This window comes from Narcine bancroftii, chromosome 1 (assembly GCF_036971445.1).
Source record: "Narcine bancroftii isolate sNarBan1 chromosome 1, sNarBan1.hap1, whole genome shotgun sequence".
Taxonomy (NCBI): domain Eukaryota; kingdom Metazoa; phylum Chordata; class Chondrichthyes; order Torpediniformes; family Narcinidae; genus Narcine; species Narcine bancroftii.
Genome location: NC_091469.1, coordinates 381736886 through 381761041, shown reverse-complemented (window position 1 = coordinate 381761041; position 24156 = coordinate 381736886). Strand labels below are relative to the sequence as shown.

The following is a 24156-nucleotide window of genomic DNA, read 5'->3' as shown; positions in this document are numbered from 1 at the left end:
TGCATTTTATGTAATTTGACCAGTGTTTTCTTCATAATAATTATTAATAATTTCTCATTCTAGAAACTTGCTCTGCTTTTAATTGCCATGCTAATACTTTATGAACTCTCACACCCAATTCATAATATTTCTATTGTGTCCTCATATCTCTCTCCACCCTATAGGTTTGTATTATATTAAATCTCAATTTTGTTTGATCCCAACAATGTTTTTACCTCCTCATTTTTTTGCACATGTAATTCCGACTCTAATTTCATTATTTCATTTTCCAGCTGATTTGCCTTTTTCATATATTCCTTCTTTATTTTTCAAGTATAACTTAATATTTGACATCTTAAATGTGCTTTCATGGAATCCCATATTACAAACTTACTCATTACTGAATTATCATTAGTTTCAATAAAAAATGTAATCTGTTGTTTCACAAAGTCTCATTTCTAAGTAAGTTGTATTTAATCTCCACCTATAACCTAACTCTTGTTCTTCCTCTAACAAAATTGATAAAATTAGAGGTGAATGATCAGATAGAACTCACATTTGATATTCAACCTCTTGTACTCTAGATTGAAGTTGTCCAAAAATTTTAAAAAACATATCTATTCATGACTATGTTATATGCCGAAAAGAATAAAAATAATAATCTCTTTCACTTGGATGGATTCTTCTCCAAATATTTACTAATCCCATATCTTTCATTAGATCTATTACAATTTTAGCTACTTTACTTGTCATCATTCTATTACCTGACCTATCCAATTTGGGGTCCAAAGTAAAATGAAAGTCTCCTCCTAATAACATTTTTCCTTTAGCATTTGGTAATCACATAAAAATATCCTGTATAAATTTGCCATCATCTACATTAGGTGCATATACATTCATTAAAGTCCATAACATACCATCCTGCTGCATCTATAATTGTGTCCAATATTTTTACTGGTAAATTTTTATTTACCAATATTGCCGTACCTCTCACTTTTGAATTAAATGAAATGCCAATACAGTCCCAACCTGATCTCTTTTTAATTTTTCATGTTATTTTTCTGTCAAATGTGTTTCTTGCAAAAAAAAGCAATATCTATTTTAATTTCTTTTATATACATTAAAAAAATCAATTTTATTGGTTCTCTATACCATTAATATTAATACTAATAAAATTCAAATTCCCAGCCATCAGGTACCTTTATTAAATCTACCAGCAATCCATCTTTCTACTACCATCCCTCTAATTTTATAATACTGACGATATATTTTATAATGTTCTTGATTAGTTTAAGTGTATTAAGAAAAAAAAAAGAAAATAGAAAAAGATAGAAATTCCCCCTCCCCCTTTAAAGGTGCACATTATTAGTATTGCATCTTTAAATCCCTGATCTATTCGAGTTGTGGTCAAAACCACATCGGTACATGATTCTGCAGTACTTAGTTCTATACTCCCAACTAATTCTCTCGAAATGCAGCACTGTTTCTTTTTGCATTTTATCTCTACATTCTTAGCCAATTATAAATCTTTTACATAATTATAGATATTACAGGTTAAAACTCTGCTCCCCATTAATCGCTCAAGAAATATTTTTCCCTCTCTATAGTAGCAATTAAAATCATTCAGTATTATATTTCATTTCAAGCATCACCCACTGCTCGTCTCTCTTTTTCAGGCAATGAATCTGCAAACACCTTTGGCTCATTAGGCTCCGTAAAATACCTGTTTTTTCCATCTGGAACAAAATCTTTCAAAACTGCTGACTACCTTAAGACAAAGCATAACCTTTCTTCCACAATACATTTTTAACTGCTTTGAATTCTTTTCTCTTTTTCAACAAATCAAAACTTGTATCAGATAAAAGAAAATATTATTTCCATTATAAATTAATGGTGATTTTCTTTTGCTTGATTAGCCACCAGTTCCAAGATCTTTTCTCTCATTTCATCATGAAGCAATTTGACCAGTATCAGATGTAGATTCTGATCTGGTTGTGGCTTCGGTCGTAACATTCTATGAGCTCTTTCAATCTCAATGTCTCCTTAAAATTCAGTTACCCCAAAGATTGCGGAATACAACGTTGTAAAAATTTCTTCATTTCTTGACCTTCATCACCTTCTTTAACTCCAACAATTTTTGTTATTCCTTCTACTGACATTTTCTAAATTATCAATTTTTTGAGTTAGCTGATCTTTTGTTGCAGTCGCTTCAACTTGTATTTTCTTCACCTGTTCCTTGACAATCTGAATTTCAAATTCATTCCCTTTAATTTTCTCTTCCACAACTTCAAATTTTTTATCCACTTGCTGCATCATTTTTCTTCCACCTGTTTTGTAAAATTCTTATTTTTCAACTATACTCTCATTACACTTTTTAACTTCTGTTAAAAACACCAGATTGCTGGAAGCTTTCCATATAGTTTTTCATTTCAGCTGTAAATACACAAGTCTCTTTCATTTTTTTTCTACCTTTTTAGCCAATAGCTCCTTGTTCTGAACATATTTCTCATTTTTCTTGCTCCTCTTCCTGCTCACTGATGGTGTAGGGTTCTTGTGTCTTTTTTAAAATTGCTTCTTTTGGTGCATGCGCAGTCACTTCTTCACCTATAATGGGCAACCATTGTTGGGGGAGACCTCATACACTAATGTCTAAGGTCTCCCCAGCTCCAGGATTCTTCTTCAAGGTCTCTTTTTCTTGTTCAACTACTTGTGTAGTTAGAGTTATTTTTTCTTTCTTGAGTGACATATTGAGTTATTTGCTTAATCTTCTGACACCTTTTCTTTCTATTTTTTTAAAAAACTTCTTCAACCTTTTTAAAACTTTTTTGGAGAAGGGATTTGCAGTCAAATCCACATCATTACATGGCATGCCCCCCAACAAAAGTTTCAAGTGTAGTGGTGGCTAAGAAGTGTACGGAGGTAAAGTGGAAGTCGGACAATATTATTGGGTTGGATAGATGGCATGTGGAAATACAAAATTGAACACCATTATAAAAAAATTACTTATAATTTAAGGAACTAAACAGAAAAATTTTATAGGATTTGGAAATCAAATATGGATTTTGTTGATAAAAGTCCATCCATATCATCTGCTACACCTGCTCCTCCCAATTAATCTATTCAAGATAGAATTAACATGTTAGAAAATATACCATATAGATTGATGTAAAATTATTCAGGTGTTTTTCTCTTTCTATCTTTTCTTCTTTCTTTTGGGGGGGAGGGGTGGAGGATAAAAATTAAACTATGTATAATTTTGCATCTTTTTTTATTATAATGTATTATCCAAGATGAAGAAACATATGTTGGTATTTGGTGCACATGGAAAAATAAAATTTCAAAAAAAAAAGTAAGCACCTCCTCCTCTTTAATCTGTATAGGTTCTATAACCTCATTGCTTGTTTTGCTTACTTCCTTTGACTCTGTGCCAGTTTCCTGAGTAAACATTGATGCAAAAAAGCCATAAGATCTCCCCCATCTCTTTTGATTTCATACATAGTTGACCATTTTTATTCCTTACCATCGATTTTCTCTTCATGTACCTGGAGAAACTCTTAGCATTTTCCTTCACATTGTCTATCAAAGCAACCTCATATCTTTTTTTTTACCCTTCCTGATTTCTTTCTTGAGGTTTTTCTTGCATTTTTATACTCCTCAAGCACCTCATTTACTCTGTGTTGCTGCTGCATGCCTCTCTTCTTCCAAACCAGATCCCCAATATCCCTTGAAAACCAAGGTTCCCTAAGCCTGTTAACTTAACCTTGAATCCTGGCAGGAACATACAAACTGTACTCTCAACAATTCACCTTTGAAGGTTTCCCATTTATCTCTCACATCCTTACCAGACAACATTTTATCCCATCCATGCATTCCAAATCCTCTCATTTCCACAAACTTGGCCTTTCTCCAATTTAGAATCTCAACCTGAGGCCCAAACCTACCCTTCTCCATAATTAATTTGAAACTTTTACAAGGCAAAAAAAAATAAAATTCCACTGTAAATGAATACTTTGAACTTCTCAAAAAGATAAAAGGTGAAGAAATAAAGATCTGATTGTCAAAATTGATGCAATAGATAGCATTTCAAATGAAGTTCAATAGGAAAGTCTATAGATGCTGTGATTGTAGTGGAATACATAAAAATACTGGAGAAACTCACTAGGTCATGTAGCATTCTTACCTGAGCCTACCACCAAGGTATGAGCAAAAGCATAATAAAAAGATGGGAGGCGAGGAGAGGAGGGTGGAATGGGCAGGGTAAAAACCTAGGTGAATACAGGAGGAAGAGTAGAAGAGAAGGCTGAGGTGTTGGGGAAGGGTTTAGAACATAGAACACAAGACCACAGTGCAGGCTCTTCAGCCCTCAATGTTATGCCAACACAACAAAAGTGCTAAACCCTCCCTACTTCGTAACCCTCTACAGGTTGAACCTCTAATCTGGTAACATCGGGACCTGGCCGTTGCCAGACCACAAAAAAATCTGGAAAACAGAAATTAACCCCTAAGAGAACTCCTTATGTAAACACATCAAAGGTAGAACAAAGCTTAAAACAGGAAATAATACTGTGGGGCACCATGCTTAGTGTAACACCTTTACAACACTAGTGATTGGGACATTAGTACAAACTCCTTAAAGACTGCTCGAGACTCATCCCCTGGTTGCAATCACTGACACTCTAAAGGTTGAATATGCTGCCGTTAGCACAAATTCCTTGCAGACAGCACAGGACTCGAACCCTGGTCCCAAATGCAGCAGATTCAACCTTTACAGCATCAGGGATTGGGACTGGGGTTTGAGTCCGACACTGTAAGGAGTTTGTACTAATGGTGGCAGATTCAAAATGTGCTGGACCACAGGAGTTGCTGAACAACAGAGGTTCAACCTATAATTTTCTTCCATTCATGTGCCTAAGTCTTTTAAATGCCCCTAATTTTTCATCCTCCACCACCATCCCTGGCAAGGCATTCCAGGCACCCACAACTCTTTGTATAAAAAAACTTACCCCTGGCGTCTTCCCTAAACTTCCCTCCCTTCACTTTGAACACATGTCCTCTGGATTTTGCTATTCCTGCCCTGGGAAACAAGTGCTAACTGTCCACCCTATCTATACCTCTCATAATCTTGTAGGCCTATATTAAGGCTCCTTCCATCCTTCTATGCTTCAAAGAGAAAGGTCCCAGCTCTCTTAAGACTTATTTTCGAATATAGGCAACATCCTGGTAAATATCCTCTGCCCCCTCTCCATTCAGGCCACTGGTATTGAAGATAAGTGTGCAGGAGGTGTTGCTGATTTGCGATCCAGGTCAGGAAGTCAAGGATCCAGTTGCAGATGGGGGAGGGGCACACTGAGACCTCAGTCAAGGAGTTTATGATGTTTATTTGGGACTCTAATTGGACTATAGTATTGAAGGCAAAATTTTAATCAATAAATCAGTGTCTGTCTTGTGTGTTCTTCCTATCCAGGTGTTTTTGGGCTCAGTCAAGGGCCAGAGAGATGCCAATATAAAGTGAATTGCAGTGAATTGAGGTTGTCAGAGAGGCTGGAATTAACGTGGGCCACCTCACAAAGCATTTCATGATATTGGATGTCAAAAGGAACAGGAAATAATCATTGAGAAATGTTATCTTGTTTTCCTTTGGCACCAGGATGATGGTGGTCTTCTTAGAGCAGCTTGGAACATCAGATGATAATAATGAAATTGAAAACATACATTTATCACTCCTGTGTCAACATAGGTTCTTAAGACATGGCCAGGGACTCAGTCTACCCATGTAAAGCAGTTGCAGAAGATGTCATAGATTTCCTCAGACCAACATTGTTTGACTTTATTTTTTCCCCAATCCTCACATTGCAGTTTGTCAGCAGGGAGGATGAGCACAGCCTGATGGGTTTCATTTTCTGATTTCAATTCCAACATGCCCAAGAACAAAAAATAGTATCTTTGTTAAACTTAGCATGATGAGAAAACTGTATATTCATTAGGGCCCAGTATTAAGTTGCAATTGCACAATTCTCTTGTGCCCTCCCTGCCTTATCCAGCTAATAGATCTTGCCTGTGGGCCTGTGTTCCTGTCCCTGTGCCTCCTCCCACCATTTTATTCAGGTGTCTGTCTACATTTGGCTCATACTCAAGCCTGGAACGTTGGTGATGTATCTTTATATTCACGATATAAAGTACACTGATTGACCTGCTGAGTTCCTTCAATTACTTTTACATTAAATTGCATGTTACTTTACTGAGGACATGCTTGTACCCACCAGGTCAATATCCTACAAAACATTATTGTGCATTTATGCCAGTAATTCAACTTTGTTCTTGAATGTAGCATGACTATACTCCACATCGCCATCTCATATTCAGTGAAAACCTAAAACTACTGATGTTAATTGGCTTTTGCTAGAATCTTTTGACAGCAACTAAAGGATTTATAAATTAAACTATTTATGCATTAAAATCCTGACACCGCTGTCCATTTTATGGTCTATTGACAACAAACGGCACTAGTACAAGCTATTTGACAAGGCGTTCCCTCAGACTTTGAGGGAGGACAACACAATAAATGGCAGGGGCACTGGCAGATATATTTAAAACATACTAAGCCAAGGGTGAGATGCTGGAGGATCTGAGGAAAATTGTTCTGTGGTTTAAAAAAATGCTCTGAGAATAATGGGTAGGTTATTGGAAGGTATCCAGTAGAGACTGAATATACCCAGATCAGATACTATTTATTGTCATGTAATAAAACAGAAATGTATTATACATAATTGTCTTTAGTTTGCCACAAGGCAGATAAAGATTCATCATTAGCTTTGCCTGGCGCGCCTTACAGTCAGAGAAAGAGAAGCAAAAGAGAGTTGCCCCAGAGTCACCGAGGGTCCATGGATTCACCTCCAGCCCTCCAACAGCCTCTGCAGCTGCATTGCATAGGAGTCCAGCTCAGTTCAAACCATCAGCAACCTGAGCCCAGATGAAAACTGACACAATGCACAAGTCTTCAGCACCCGGGACCCTTTGCAAATCCTGCTTGCCCTCAGCACCCTCAAATTCTGGTTCTAATACCTAGTTCTCATGAGCCAGTCTCAAGCCTGGTGTGAATCCTTTGACCTCAATTCACCAGCAGCCTTACAGCTGTGTGTGGGTTCCTCAACCGCAAGTCACCAGCAGCTTGCTGCCTGCATGCGTCTTCAGCCACAGAGCCCCTTGCTGATCCGCCACTATGGTCACTATCTTTGGGGTCATCTCCTCTGTGTCTCCTCAACCAGGGTGGGGGGGCTCTTTCTGTTACTGGTGCCATGCGTGTCATTTAAAGCCTGTACAGAGCTGTTGACAGTGGGACTGTGCAGTCAGACCCTGCAAGTTAGTGCAGTGTCTCCACTCCCCAAAGGTCTGCACCAACACTGCCATTACAACAGCTCTGGCAGTGTTGCCATTTCTCCTCAACTGTTGGAGAAAAAAATTAAATATATATGAAATTGGATAGATAGGGAGTAATCAGAGATCATCTCTTGGGCTTTGTGTGTAGTAGGCCGCATCTAACCGATGATACAGACTTTTTCCAAGGAGGTTACCTGGAAAGTCGATGAAGGAAAGACTGTAGATGTTCTCTACATGGGTTTTCGTAAGGCCATTGCTCAAGGAGGTTTAGTAGCTCCATATTCAGGGTGACAACATTAGCTTTATAGGAAAAGCCAGAGAGGGGTAGTAAATGATTGGATATCTAACTGGGACTTGTGGTGTGCCTCAGGGATCAGTGCTGGGTGTATTGTTGTTTGTCATCTATATCAATGATCTGGGTTATTTGATCAGCAAGTTTGCAGATGACACTATTGGGATGTTGTGGACAATGAGAAAGACTTTCAAAGCCCACAGAGGGATCTGGACCAGTGGAAAAAAATGGGCTGAGAAATGGAAGATGGAATTTAATGCGGACAAGTGTGAGGTGCTGCACATTGGGAGGACTAACCAAGGTAGGACATACAATATAAACAGTAGGGTTCCAAGGAGTGCAGTAGAACAGAGGGACCTTGGAATACAGATACATAATTCCCTGAAAGTGACATCACAGGTAGATCTGGTCTAGAGAACATTTGGTACATTAGCCTTCATAAATCAAAGTATTGAGTATAGGAGTTGGGATGTTATGGTTAAGTTGTATAAGACATTGACAAGGCCAAATTTGGAGTATTGTGTGCAGTTTTGGTCACCTAACTACAGGAAAAATTTCAATATGATCGAAAGCTCACACAGTAATTTATAGACATATTGTCAGGACTTGAGGAACTGAGTTACGGGAAAGGTTAAACAGATTCGGACGTTATTCCCTGGAACGTAGAAGGATGAGGAGAGTTTTGATAGAGGTATACAAAATTATGAGGGGTAAAGATAGAGTAAATGCAAGCAGGCGTTTTCCATTGAAGTTGGGTGAGCGAAGAATAATTCATGGGTTAAAGGTGAAAGGGGAAACGTTTAAATGGAACATTAGGTTCTTCACGCTGCCAGCTGATATAGTCCACTTAATTTCAATCCATTCACAAATGTAACTGTTAATTCTATATACTAGTGGTAATACAATGCACACATCACTTTCAAAATACTTTGCAATTACTCACCCAGAGTACATTAATGGTATCTCACAAATCTGCAAACTCCAGCACCATGGACACCACCTGCAGATTTCATTCTAACTCAGAAATAGATCAGAATCAGAATGTACTGTTATGAACAAGTATTAAAATTCAGTGTTTTGTGGCAGCATCACTGTGCAAACATTCTCATTATAAGCATCTTACAACAGTACTATTAAAACAAAATAGTGCACAAAAAGTAAGGCAGTGTCTTTGGTTCATTGGTTATTTAGGAATCTGATGGCAGAGGGAAAGAAACGTCCTTGTGCCATTCAGTGCTCATCTTAAGGTTCCTGTACCTTTTTCCCCTAATGGTAGCAGAGTGAAGAGTGCACGGCCTGGATGGTGGTGGTGGTGGTTGGGGGGGGGTCTTTGAGGATAAAGGCTGCTCTTTTAAGACACCATCTCATGTACTTGATTAAGTGGAGTCTGGTGCCTGTGATGTCGCAGGCCGAGTTAATAATCCTCTAGAACTTTTTCTTGTCCTGAGAGTTGGCACCTCCGTACCAGGCAGTGATGCAACCAGTCAGAATGGTCTCCACAGTACATCTATAGAAGTTTATGAGAGTTTTCACTGACATACCGAATCTCCTCAGACACCTCACCAAGTATAGCCGCTGGCAAACCTTTTTTGTGATTGCATCAATGTGGAGGCTCCAGGACAGATCCTTGGAAATGTTGATGCCCAGGAATTTGAAGTTTTTGATCCTTTCCACTACTGATTCCTTGATGAGGACTGGGTCGTGTACCTATAACTTCCTTCTGAAGTCCGCAATCATCTCCTTGGTTTGCTGACATTGAGCACAAGGTTGTAATTAATCGAGCTGATCCATCTCCCTCCTGTTCACTTCCTCATTGCCCTTTGTGATTCTGCCGATAACTGATTCAAGAAAGCATTAAATGCTGGATTTGCAACGATGCATAGATCCCAAAAATAAATTCAGTTGGTGATCATTTTCAAGTCTAAAATGCTAGTCCCATATCCAGGTCATCATCAAAATGGTGAACAGTAATAGACCAAAAATTGACTAATATAGAAGTAACATTGCAAGCCACCTCACAGCTAGAAAAAAGTCCAACCAAAGCATCCTTTTATACAGAATGTTGATCAACATTTCATGACAACTAATGACATTCCATCATCTAACATTCGTACGTAATCAATTATCACCCATTTACCGAGTAAATGTTGTTGAAATTCCCGTTAATGTCAGTGGAGTCCCAATGGAATCTACACAGATTTTGTAAATAAAAAATGTCCATTACTCTGAACAGCTGTAATGTTCCTAAGTTTGTTCACAATATTTGGCATTTCATAATGTTTATTTTTGTTAAAGGCAATAATTCAAATGCCTAATTATAGTAGTCTTCGCATTGATAAAATCTGAAATAACATTTGAAAGTGTTAGAAATACGTTGTAGGTTTAATGATGCGTAAAGACAAACTGCGTTGGCTGCAAATCTTTCCACTCGAATGTTAGTTATTGTGAATATCCCTTCATTTTGCTGCTTAACATCTTGTATTCAACTCGTGACATATTATGCAACATTAACTTGCACTCCAATCCTGTTGAGGTACAAGTCACATTATCCCTTAATTATTTTGTTTCTACTTGTGGAAAAATATGTTACCTATAACAACAATAGACTATTTGAATCAAAATATGCATCAAAACCTGGCTAAGATTCTGTAAAATGTAATTGAAACATAGTTATGCTTGTCCATGACTATGAGAGAAAAATAAAGTAATAATAATTTTCAAGAGGGTTATGGGTGTGAGGGAGGGGAGGATTAGATTGTTGTGGAGGTTTAGATAGGTCAGCAAAACATAGTGGACCGAAGGGCCTGTACTGTAATGTTCTATTATTTAAACACTCACAACAATTTTAAATTAAAATGTGATTCCACTCAAGATGCACTCAAGCCACTTTGTCTTAAAAGGCATTCATTAAACCAGTGGACACTGGTGAGGCTTTAAAAATACATGGCAAAGTAAGTGAACACAAAACTACAGATGTTGGAATATGAAACAAAAATAGAAATGCTGGAAGAACTCAGTAAAGTAGCATCTGTGGAAAGAGAAATCAGTCAAGGTCATCAGTTATCTTGCCAACGGGCAACATACAAATTGAAGAGAAGAAATTGAAACATGACCTTCAGGAAAACTACGGTGGTGAAAACTGCAGGCATCACCAGATATTCTCTGTAGAAGAAAACAGGAATAGCTCGCTTAACAATGTGGAATCAACCAAAGACAGCTGCAGGATGTACTGAAGGAGGATGGTTCAGTCAACTGCAGCCAAGAAGTTGCTTGCTTTACCAGCAAGCATAGCATGAATGCTTCACTGGTTGCGAAACAAAGTGGAGAAAGAATTGTGTACTGCTCTCAAGCGGTGGGAAAAACCAAAATTAATTTTTGGTAAATTACACATTATTAATTTTGATATTTAATTATTATATTTGAAATATAACCTGTCATAACATGGCTATTTTCATAATGCCAAGATGTTGAGTTTTTGCATCTAGAAATGAATTAGCTCTGTAGGGCACCAACACTGAAAGATATAGAAAACACACAAAAATCATATTAACATACATATTAGTACAACACCAAATTCACAACTAATTCATTCATTCATTATTTATTTGCCTGTCAAATATATGTTCACATTTTTCCATTTGTGACATAACATTCTGTCATAATAATTGTCATAACTGCTGAGAGATTGTTAATCTTTGAACTCTGCAGTATCAAGTAAAATGCAGAGCCTGTATTACAAATGGTTATTACAGCACCTAAGACACAGGTTTGAATTTGGCGCTGTCTGTAAGGTGTTTATATGTTCTCCCTGTTTCTGTGTAGGTTTCCTCCGGGTTCTCCAGTTTCCTCCCAACCTTCAAAAACGTACAGAGTTTGTAGGTTAATTGGTCTAATTGAGCAGTATGGGCTCGAAGGCCAAAAGGGTTTGTTACCTACCATGCTTTTACTGTCAACATTTTTAAAAATATTTATTATTACTTCAGAAAAGCAGTTGAAATTTAACCTTTGAGACTTGATTTTATAATAATGTCCTTGACAATGCACCATCATCATTTTAATAATAATATCTTCTGGTGCCTTTCATTACTGTATCACTAAATGATTGAATGTCATGCCACTGAAATACAGGTAATCAGGATGTCATCAAAAATATCTTTATATAAAAAGTCAACTGAAAAATGCTGCATTAAACTATGAACTTCTGCCTGTTAAGAGCCAATGTGAAATGAGTTTGATCAATTTCAATCAAGTTCCCAGTGAGCACCAGCCCAGAGCACTAATTAAATACCAACTGACTATGCCATCTTCAGACAAATGGTGATTTCTTAAGGAAATTTAAAAGAAACACCAACTTTAACTTGAAATATGGACATCAAAACTGCACATGCTTACCTACCCCAGTTCTTTACAGTTATTTAAATTTTGGAGCAATGGCAGCTTTTAGCTATTGTTGCAGTGGATTTAAATGGAAAACTGGATTGGTTGGTTGCATGGTTAGTCATTTTCCTGGCTTCAATTTCCCCAATTCTCTTGTGTTGATGTGTAAGCTTTGTAGTATGATTTTCTTTTCCCACGAATAATCTGGACCCTTAAATTTTTCAGAATTGGAACTGAAATCAAACAGAATTATTTCCACTGGTGCACCTTCCAGCCTCTTTTGTTCCATCCAGTCACTGAATTTAGTCAACGGTGTCAGTATACCCCAAGAATCTATCATACTTTTTAGTCAATTTTATCTAAATAGGACTTCTGATTTCTAAATCTAGATCGCCTCCTGCGTGTTTTTTTTTGCATATTCACATTCATTTTCAGCATAGAAGAATGTAAAGAATTTTGTTTTGTATCTTGGTATAAAGACGTAATTTGAGCTTTAAACCTGAATCATATTAGATATTTGGAACTGGGAACTCTGATTCACAGCTGGAACAAACAGGCAGTCGCATGGCTTCAGAGGTTGCTGGAGTGCAGGAGGCAAATCCACATGACACTTAGTACAGGAGGAGAATCTGTCAATAGCCCCTTTTACACAGCTACTTCAATGTTGGAACCACACCTTCTGTGTAAAAGGTACGAACGCGGAATGGTGGGGTCAATGCAGTCCTGCCTTTAAGCCAGCAGGAGTGGTAGTCACAGCACTGAATTGATGTCTGTGTAAAAAGGGCAATTCGGCAGGCCTGGATTAATCAGCACACAGAAGAACCCTTCTCACTGTTTATTTCTCTCATTATATGGCATCTCGTACAATCTTGAAACAAACATTTTCTGCTACAGTCCCAGGGGTTGATGCCCTTTTACAAAAGCCTAGTTTTCCCAAATGCCTCTTTTGACATCCTCCGGAGCACATCATGGTACTCAGTACTGTCTCCTTCTGAACAGCAATCCAGTTTTCATCTCTCTCCCCATGAGGAAAATCTTGCCTTTCTTCTTCATCCCATCTAACAACATCTTCTACTGAACTTACTGACTGCCAATGATATCTGTTTACAAAATATTTGTTAACTGCCATTTATGATAGTTTTATAGATTCATTTATTGACAATACAGCCTCAGGGATATCTGGCCAATGGATAATGCAAGTTCTTCATTTGGTTGTTACTGAATTCCCCATCAAGAATATCAAGACAACAAATTCATTATTTACGCAGTCTGTCTCCAAACCTAACTGGACCTTTCTTTTTCTTAAAGCATTTCACAAGCAGTTGACTTTATTTTTATTATGCATTTACTATCAAACTTTCAGCAATAATCTGTAGATTTTTTTCATTCAATTTATTAATAAAGAGCCATCCTCTTAGGTTATTGTTGAAGTAGATTGTATTTATATTGGTGCTTCTATTAAGTGAAAACTTTATCCAGCTACTTGTCAAGCAAATCTGACATCAGCATTTCTGTATCCTTTCCAGGACATGATCTCTTGTTCTGATAATTGTCTGAAACTGAAGTCTGATCCCAATGAGCTTCAGCCAACAAATTTATATGGAACTGAACTTTTTTTTCCTATTTCCTCAATCTTATTGTTAAAATTGTCACCAATAACATTTTTAATTTCAGTCTTCACTAAATGCAAAACACACATTCTAGTGATCCTTGCACTACTTTCAGAAACTAAGGTCATCTTAAACTCTGCAGTTCATGTTTTCAATTGTAATAAATCTTTTTGGTCAGTATTTCAACTTTAAATTTTGCATTCAAATTGTTTGGTTGCCTGTCTCTAGGTAATCTCTACTTGTTAAGCCCTCTTGATCGATCCCGAGTTGAACTACTCCATCTCAGTTATTTACTGTCAATACATCGGTAGCTTCTCTTTATCTGTCCTGCTGTTGTATTGAACCGTAATGACAAATTTTATGACGTGCCACTGTGATGTTCCTTGTCTTATTTTGCCACAGGAAAGATATTAAGTTCAAGTTGCTGTTGATGGCAAACTGCTACCAATACAGTCCTGTGTAAATGGCTCCAACCATCAAAACCACCATCTTCCTCATTCTCAAAAGACACTGAAGGATATACACTGATTTAAATTGAGAGTACTTAAAAGCACTAATTGTACTTCATTTCGACCCTATCATACCAATGCTTTTTAATATTTTTCTCTCTGTTCTATTTCCTGCATCTTCATTACCACTGTTTTACCCTCACCCTGCCCAAGGACAAGGATAGGGTTTCCCAGACCTGGGCATCCCAAATTGCACATTCAACAGTTCATCCTCTATAATTTTCTATCATCTTCCATGCAATGGTCCCCTTTCAGCAATTTTAAAAGGCCTTCCTCTAAAAAGCACGGTCTGCTCTTCCCATCTCCAGTACATTAATAGTAGCTAGCATTCAGTAGATTCTGTAATACTATTGAGAAAAAAAAAGAAAATCATATTCTTGACACTTTATAACAGACCATTGGCACTTTTCTTTTGGAAAATTTTATTTAAAAGTTTTCCATACATGTTATTTTAGCCAAATAAAGTGTAATAATCAAATATCAAATCTATTATATGATGATATAAATCCCAACCCCCAACCCTCCTCCCAAACAAACCCCAAGAAAAGAGAAAGAAATGAAATGAAAGCAAGACATAGAAAAAGAGTAAAGTTAGAAAACAAGAATAGAAACCTGGTTGCTGAAGGGTCCTTTCACCACACAGCGTTAGTCATTTATATATTTTAATAAATCGAAGGAGATTGACGAAGTTTGGAACTTAAGGAAAGGGTCTATAAATTAATTCCCTCAATTTGTAAATTCAGGCACCAAATTTTCAAAAATACATCATACTTATTTCTGAGATTATAAGTGATCTTCTCCAAAGGAATGCAGCTATGCATCTCTGAGTTCCAACACTCCATACCTAGGTGGGTATCTGATTTCCATGCTACTGCTATATATTTTCTTGCTACTGCTAAGGGAATCTTTAAAAATTCTCTTTGATATTTAGATAATTTCAATTTTGGCCTTTACTCTCAATATTACCTAATGAAAATAAAATTGGATTTTGTGAAAATTTAATTCCTATATCCCATTCTAAATAAATCACCCAGATTGACCAAAAAGGTCTTATTTTGGGACAAGACCAAGTAGAGACTCAGTACTTTAATTAAGCCTATTATTTTTCTTGGTTCCTCTCAAAACCATTTATTCAAATAAGATGTTAGCGTTTTTGTGTAACTACCTTGCAAGGAGCAAGAGATGGCGATTGTGTCTAAAATCAGATATAGCTGCAGAGAAGTAGTTTCAGAAATGTTAATTGGCAAAGACTTTCAATCACACCTGATGCACATCAAGTATGTCTGCTTTTCTTCCAGTCAAAGCAAGGAAGGGAGTTCCTTTTGTCCTTCTTCGGCCCAAGCAGCCTCCACATTCAAAAGATTATTCGCAATATTTCCTGTCATCTTCAACAAAATACCACTGCCAAATACATCTTCAGTTTTCAGCACTTGAAAGAGTCCATTCAGTCACTATACTCTGGTTCACTTTTTCATCTTCACCAAGAACCACAAATCTTTTCACAGAACCTTCTCATGCAACAGCTATTCATGGATCTCTTTTGTTTTCACTATCCAGGAGCTAAACCACTCCATCTAGGTGAAGCATCAATTGCACCTTTTCTAATCGAGTGTACTGCATTTGGTGCCCACAATTTGGACTCTACTATAATGAAAACTGGATGACCACTTTACAGAGCATTTCCTTTCAGACCAAGCCATCATTTGCCAATCACTGCAATTCTCTAAACCATACTTTCTCCTGCTTATTTCCCCCAACGGTGGGAAAATATTGATATTCAAAATATACCTGGGTGCCCATGTAAACAAGTCAATGAAAGCTAACCATGAGATGCTCCAAGCAAATGGTTGGGCTTCCTCCCTGAAGGATTGAATGCAAGATTAAGATGCCTCAAAGGGTGCTCAGTTCAGCAGCACATATACTAAAATTGGAATGATACAGAGAAGATTGGCATGGCCCCTGTGCAAGGATGACAAGCAAATTTGTGAAATATTCCATATTTTTTTAAAAAAAGAGATGCCTCAAAGGGTTTGATGAGATCACAACTTTTTTTTTCAAATTTTATTTAAAAGAGTTTTTTTTAAACAAAATACAATCAAATAACAGCAATAAATTTTTAGATACATACAGAAAAACCCTCCCAGCTCTTCAGCCAGCTCCCTTAAGGGGAGCCAAATACAAAAACAAAACAGACAATATAGAATATTTCAAAGTATTTTCAAATTTATATATTCCAAATAAGAAAACCACATATTAACAAAGAAGGAATAATTATCATGCAAGTTACATGCAATTTTTTCCAACTGAATACATGCTCTTAATTCATTATGCCAACGTACTATATTATAGAAACATAGAAGATAGGAGCAGGAGTAGGTCATTCGACCCTTTGAGCCTGCTCCCCCATTCAACGAGATAATGGCTGATCTTAAAGTTCAGTACCCCGTCCCCGCATTCTCTCCGTAACCTTTAATACCCTTATACTGAAGAAATAGATCTAATTCCCTCTTAAATAGATTTAATGAACCTGCCTCTACTGCCCTCTGTGGCAATGAATTCCACAGATTCACCACCCTCTGGGTCAAGAAATTCCTCCTCATCTCGGTCCTAAATGGTTTGCCTATTATCCTCAAACCATGGCCCCGGGTTCTGGATTTTCCCATCATTGGAAACATCCCATCTGCATCCACTCTGTCCAGTCCTGCCAGAATTTTATATGTCTCTATGAGATCCCCTCTCAATCTTCTAAACTCCAGCGAGTACAATCCCAATTTGCGCAATCTTTCCTCATAAGTCATTCCTGCCATTCCAAGTATCAGCCTGGTGAATCGCCTCTGCACTCCCTCCATTGCAAGAACATCCTTCCTTAGATAAGGTGACCAAAACTGCACACAATACTCCAGGTGGGGTCTCACCAAGGCCCTGTACAGCTGCAGTAAGGTATCCTTGTTCCTATACTCAAACCCTCTTGATATGAAGGCCAACATACCATTTGCCTTTTTAACCGCCTGCTGTACCTGCATGCTCGCCTTCAGAGACTGATGTACAAGTACCCCTAGGTCTCTCTGCACTTCCCCATCTCTTAATCTATTGCCACTCAAATAGTAATCTGCCCTCCGGTTTGTATTACCAAAGTGGATAACCTCACATTTAGCCACATTGTAGTGCATTTGCCATGTATCTGCCCAGTCCCTCAATTTATCCAAATCACACTGGAGCTTCCTGACCCCCTCTTCCGTGCACACAACCCCTCCTAGCTTAGTGTCATCTGCAAATTTGGAGATATTACATCCAATCCCCTCATCCAGATCATTAATGTAAATTGTGAACAGCTGGGGTCCCAGTACAGATCCCTGTGGTACCCCACTGGTCACCGCCTGCCACTCAGAAAACGAGCCATTTATCCCAACTCTCTGTCTTCTACCTGCCAGCCAATTCTCAATCCACATCAATACTTTGCCCCCAATCCCATGAGCCTTGATTTTGGAAGCCAGTCGTTTATGCGGGACCTTATCGAAGGCCTTTTGGAAGTCCAGGTACACCACATCCACTGGCTCTCCCCCATCTATTTTACCTGTCACCATCTCAAAGAATTCCAATAGATTTGTCAAGCACGATTTACCTTTTGTAAATCCATGTTGACTCCATCCGATCCCTTCTCTGCTAGTCATATGCTCCGCTATTACATCCTTAATAATGGATTCCATCATTTTGCCCACTACTGATGTAAGGCTCAACGGCCGATAATTCCCCGCTTTTTCTCTACCCATTATCGTGCTACAGATAACACTAAACATACAAATGCAATTTGAAATTTATCCAACCCCAATCCCTTCAAAGAAACCATATAGCCCAACAACAATAATTTTAAAAAATTAAAAAATTAAAACTTAAAAATAAAAATCGATGGGTCTAGTGGTAATTTAATATTAAATCTAATTCCTTTCCAAAAAGGTTGTACTTTAACACAAGACCAAACAGCATGTAAAAAAGTTCCAGTACATAGTCCACATCGAAAACAAGAGTCCAAATTGCTAAACCCATATTTTTTTCAATTTCTCTGGAGTCAAATATAACTGATGTAAAAAATCATAATTAACCATTCTATATCTTACATTAGTCAATTTAGTTACACTGTCTTGACACATAACCTCCCAATTGTCTTCCAGGAAAAATATAAGTTAAATCACTTTCCCATTTAAGCCTAGATTTCTCCCATTCCGTTTTATCCATACTATCTTGTAATAATTGGAACATATCCGAAATATAACCTTTCTTTAGTATAGAGGAAATCAAAGACTCAAATTTCATCAACATAGGTAAATTCATCTCTTCACCATAATTATCTTCATGAGATTACAACTTGAGCACAGTTTTAGTTTCCATACTTAAAAAGGATGTACTTGCTATAAAGAAAATTCAGCAAAGATTTGCCAACTGTTTCACATCGGTCAAAAGAGCAACTGAGTGATCAGTGCTGGAGCAGGTAAGTACCTTTAAATCAGTATACTGATTGGTTACAATAGGGCCTAGTTTTGGAAATTTGAGCACCCAGGAATGTAGGAAGCTGTAGAAAATGGTAAACCCAATCAAGTCCATCACGGAAACTGAAACTGACCCCATCCATTGGAAACATCCATACGAGTTGCTGCCTCAGGAGGGCAGCCAACATTATAAAGGACTCTATTACCCTGGTCATAATTTCTCCCTTCTGCTAACATGAGACAGAAGCCTGAAGTCCATCACCTTCAAGTTCAAGATGATTCCAAACCCCCCCTCCTCCCACAAAAGTGGTTAAAAGCTATTGAATCTCCCCATACTATCTTTACCATAAACTACTCTGGGACTACCAAAATATCTGTCTGTACATCACTTAGTTTTCTTGCACTAGCTGCAACTGAGAATATTTATTTATCTATCCTTTTACATTTATATCAGGTTTTTTTTTTAGAAATTCTTACATAGCTCAACAAAGTAGATGTAGGGAAGATGTTTCCTTGGCTTCAGAGTCCAGAACTAAAGCAGGAAGAAGGCCATTTAAATGATGGAGAAACATTACCACTAAAAATTGGTGATTTTTGGAATTCTCTCGCCCAATGGATTGAAGTGGATCAGTCAGTGACTGCATTCAAAATGGAAATAGATATATTTCTGGATCATAAAAGAATCAAGAACTATGGATAGTTTTTTTTTAACTTTATTTATGTAATTTAAAATACAAAATTGTATATAAAAACCCAATATTACAGTTCATTATTGGTAAGGTACATAATAATAAACTAATAATCTACCCCTCCCCCCACCACCCAACTACACAAAAAAAACCACCCTCCCCTACACCCCCCCATAATAATGGCACCCTCCCCTAACCCCCCCCCATAATAACGGAGCCTTTTACATATGTCAGTTATTTACATGTCATGATGTGTGCCTTTTTTAAAAAAAACTAATTAAAAAACATTCAAATGCATGTTTTAAATACAGATTCCACATTTTAATTAAAAAATAATTATTGTATAAATTATGGATTTTTTTTCTGAATAAATACATGATTTCAACTCATTATGCCATCTTTGAATATTCATCTCTACATCATCTTTCCATGTTACCGCAATACATTTTCTAGCCACTGCTAGAACCAAGCAAATGAATGAAATTTGAAACTTATCCAATTTTAAACCCACTTTTAAATTTGTCATATATCCCAATAAAAAAGTAATGGATCATAATAATTCAATGTGGTACAAGTGTTCCAAAAATTCCCTAATCTTCATCCAAAAAGTTTTCACCTTATCACAAGACCAAACCAAATGTAAAAACGTCCCTTTCTATATTCCACACCAAAAACACAAATTGTATTAGTAGGTCTAGTTTAAATTTTGCAACTTTTAATGTCAAAGGTTTGAATAACCCGATAAAATAAAGTGTGTTTTGGCTTACATTAAGAAAATGTGAAGGTGGATATAGCTTTTTTAAAAAAAAACAAAAATAAACTCATTTGACCTGAAAAAGAACATTTAAAATTAAAAAGGGATTGGGTTGGATAGGTCATTGCATCTTCCTTTACTTCTAAAGCCCGAGGAGTAATTATTTTAGTTCATAAGAAATTGCTTTTTATACTGGAATCAGTCTCAGAGAAGGCGGGTAGGGTATTGACGGTTAATTGTAAAATTTTCTCTGGGGCTTGGATATTATTAAATGTTTATGCTCTGAATGTGGATGATGAACAATTTGTCACTGAGGTGAATGATAATATCTTAGTAGGAGGAGATTTTAATTGTTGGACAAATCTCCAAAATCTTTGAAAAAAACTAAGATGACTGAACATTTAGCAGTTGTTTTGAAAGATTTGAATTTGGTAGAAATTTAGAGGAGATTAAACCCGACAGAGAAGGATTTTTCATTTTACTCAGCAAAAGACGAGTCCTTTTCTGGAATTGATTTGTTTTTAATATCAGCTGAATAACAGGGGAGAATTAGTAATAAGGAAAATAAAAGTCAGATTTTGACTGATCATTCACTTTTATTAAGAAATATGGATAGTTGTAGAAAAATTTATCATATTCCCAATTGCTAGTCATGACTGAATTATGGAGCAATTGTTCCTGAAGGGACTTTTTTTTTTACTTCTCTTTCTCTTATTATTGGAGGACAGAGCTAATGGCAACTCTTTATTTGCCTTTATGGCAGGCAAAGGTTGAAGTGCATTATGTGTATTACATTTTTTGTATTATTACATGGCAATAAAAGAAACCTTCAATCTTGAAGATGGAGAAGTTCAAAATGCCGATTCTTGGTTCCAGTTCTCTGCCTTTTAAAACACATTTGCTTCTTTGCTTGTTCCAGTTCTGTTGGAAGCCCATTGAATAGAAACATCAATTCTCTTTCTCTTTCCATAGATTCTATTTGATCTGGTTATCACTTCCAACATTTTGTACAGTATTTATTTTCCAGATTTCTGGCAACCACAATATTTAAGTTTTTAACCGCCTTAGATTAACCTAGGCTGTGATCACAAGATTTATTTCTCATTTTGTACTTGGAAATGAATGTTTCCATAAAGTACAAATTGCTCCGCAGCTTACATGAAATTGTTACTATTTTATCTATGTTTAGAAATCACCATCTGTCTCATTGACATAAAGGGTTAGATTGAATCCACACCGAATTTGTGCAAGAATTTGCTGCATAGATCTCCTCTGAGGGTGGAAGATCACATAGAAGAGCCTAAAATGCCAACTGGACTAATTGACTACTCCCCAGTGGCACTGATGTCTACAATCCAGGAGTGCTCTGAGTGGCGGGTGATGGAATGCATCAAAGTCCACCAAGCGATATTGGACCCATTTCAGTTTGCCACCCGTCCAAACCGGCCTACAGATGATTCAATAACCTTAACCTTCCACTCGATTCTGACTCACCTCAGACTGTTATTCATTGATTTCAGCTCAACATTCAACATGACCATACCTCAGAGGCTGGTAGATAAACGTCCCTCTCTGCAACTGGATTCTGGATTTCTTAACCAAAAGACCACAATCTGTCTGATTTGGAAACCAAACCTCAAGCCCCATTGCACTGAGCACAGGTGCACCTCAGGTCTGTGTGCTCAGCCCGCTACTGTCTATAGCCCCTTTCACACTTGTGTCCCACTAAATTGACAATTCAGTGTCCTGGGATAGGAATGGGGGTTTGGCTTTTCACACTTGACCACTCCTAACTGGGACACTGAATGCTTTCACACTTGCAAGGAGCCATCCCTGGGGTTAGGACTGTTCTACAGGTGACATCATGACGCATCGAGTGATGGTGGACCTCCCCATAATCCTGATCAATGTACTATGATCTTATATTTGAACAAAATTAATTGTGCATGATTACAACATAATTAAGCTTTATGTGCAGCACAGTATGATTCTTCAGCCCCTGTTGTTGTTATACCGACCTAATATAAACCTTTATAAGGGACTGTGAGAAAGTAGCAGCAATAAATGGTCATCGCGGACAATTTTTAAACAGGGTGGGAAAGGTGGCAGCGCTGTAACACAATTTATATAGCGTGGGAAAAGTGGTAGCGCTGTAACACAATTTATATAGCGTGGGAAAGGTGGCAGCGCTGTAACACAATTTATATAGCGTGGGAAAAGTGGTAGCGCTGTAACACAATTTATATAGCGTGGGAAAAGTGGTAGCGCTGTAACACAATTTATATAGCGTGGGAAAAGTGGTAGCGCTGTAACACAATTTATATAGCGTGGGAAAGTTGGTAGAACTGTAACAATTTATATAGTGTGGAAAAGTTGGTAGCACTATCGCGTACAATTTATAAATACTGTGGGGGAAAAAGCGATGGTGGACCTGCCCTCCTAGAATGCCGTGCGTCAGAGAAAGGTTTGTATGCCCAGCTGCGTGCATGGAACATTCAGGGAGGGGTTTCTCTGCTGCACTGCATTCTGGGAAGTTAGTTCCACCATTGCTTTTTCCCCCCACTGTCTATAAATTGTGCGCTATAGCACTACTAATTTTCCCATGCTGCTTAAAAATTGCCTGCTATTACTATTCCCCCCCCCCATTGTGACTTTCCCACAGCAAAATTTATACCTTCATTTTAATCTTTTCTTCCTTCAAGTTCCTGCACTCATACAAAAAGTTGGGTTATTTCAATACAATTACCCATTTTACATTTGCCTAATTGCAACGCTGGCGTCTGGAGATGCTGGGGATTCTACTATGGGTTAATGACATTAGTCCCCAGCATGAGATGACGTCATCTGACACCGGTATTGAGATCATTTTGCTTTCATGCTACACTTTAAAGGTCGATTGGCGGTTAATTCCTGGGATCATTTGCAGTTGTGAAAGGGGGTCATGTTCCTGATTCACAACTACACCGCCAGATTCAGTTCTAATAGTAGTTCGTCTCATCAGCAACGGAGAGGAAGTTGAAAGGCTCGTAAAATGGTGCAAGAGCTGTGCATTGTGCGTGCACCAGAGTCTGGAGAGAGACTGTTTTGTTGGGTTGTTCAAAACTCAAATTTATTGCCTGATTACATACTTGATATCCCATACAACCCTAACATGAGCTTTCTTGCAGGCCAGCATAATTTCTACTCATCAGCAACTGCAAAGTGTACTCAAGAAAAAAAGATACACATACAAAAGAAAAAAATGTAAACTAAATGACTGCAGTACAGAAAAATAAATATTCAATAATAAATAATGTGCAAAGTAAATGATTCTGAGTTTGTTATTTAGGAATCTGATGGTGGAGGGGGTCGCAACTGTTCCTGAACTGGTGTTACAAGTCTTTTAGCCCCAATACCCCTTTCCTGAGGGAAGCGAGAACAGAGCAGGTCTTGGGTGGTGTGGATACTTGATGATTACTGCTGCTCGCCAACGCTAGCGTTCCATGTACATTTTCTCGATGGTGGGGAGTTTTGCCTGTGATGTACTGGGCTGCATCCACGACCTTTTGCAGGAGTTTCTGCTCAGAGATATTGATGACCCATAGCAGGCTGTGATGCCATTGGTCAGCACACTAACCACCACACATCTGTTAAGTTTGCCAAGGTTTTTGATGTCATACCAAACCTGCACAAACTCTTGACATGCTTTCTTCATGACGACATTCATGTGTTGAGTCCAGGAAAGGTCTACTCAGATGGTGACTCACACGAATTTAAATTTGTGCACCCTCTCCATTTCTGATCCTCCAATAATCACTGTATTGTACATTTCTGTTTTTTTCACTCCTAAAGCCCACAATCAGTTCCTTCGTTTTGGTGAGATTAAGTGAAATGGTTGACTCAGAGCCCCTTTTTATACAACCCACTTTTGTGGTATCTTCAGCAAATTTGGAGATGATTTTGTTGTCATACTGAGCCAAGCAGTCATAGGTATAAAGCGAGTGGAGCAGGGGGCTAAGAACATAGTCCTGTTGTGCTCTGGTATTGAGGAAGATTATGGAGGAGATATTCTTGTGAATCCTCCCTGATTGTGGTCTGGAGGCGAG

The 24156-nt window shown here is 37.7% G+C and overlaps 1 protein-coding gene, 1 long non-coding RNA gene and 1 other non-coding gene across 6 annotated transcripts in view; 2 read left to right on the top strand and 1 right to left on the bottom strand.

Annotated features, from left to right (window-relative positions):
• The window catches only part of cdyl (chromodomain protein, Y-like), a 261787-nt gene that overhangs the window by 115205 nt on the left and 122426 nt on the right, over positions 1–24156 (bottom strand). The window lies entirely within an intron of this gene.
• LOC138752929 (uncharacterized) lies at positions 11335–23364 on the top strand. Its single transcript, XR_011350998.1, has 2 exons — positions 11335–11414; positions 23239–23364. It is a non-coding gene; the product is annotated as an uncharacterized lncRNA (long non-coding RNA).
• On the top strand, positions 16042–16148 carry LOC138752107 (U6 spliceosomal RNA). The gene has a single exon (XR_011350381.1). It is a non-coding gene; the product is annotated as a U6 spliceosomal RNA (small nuclear RNA).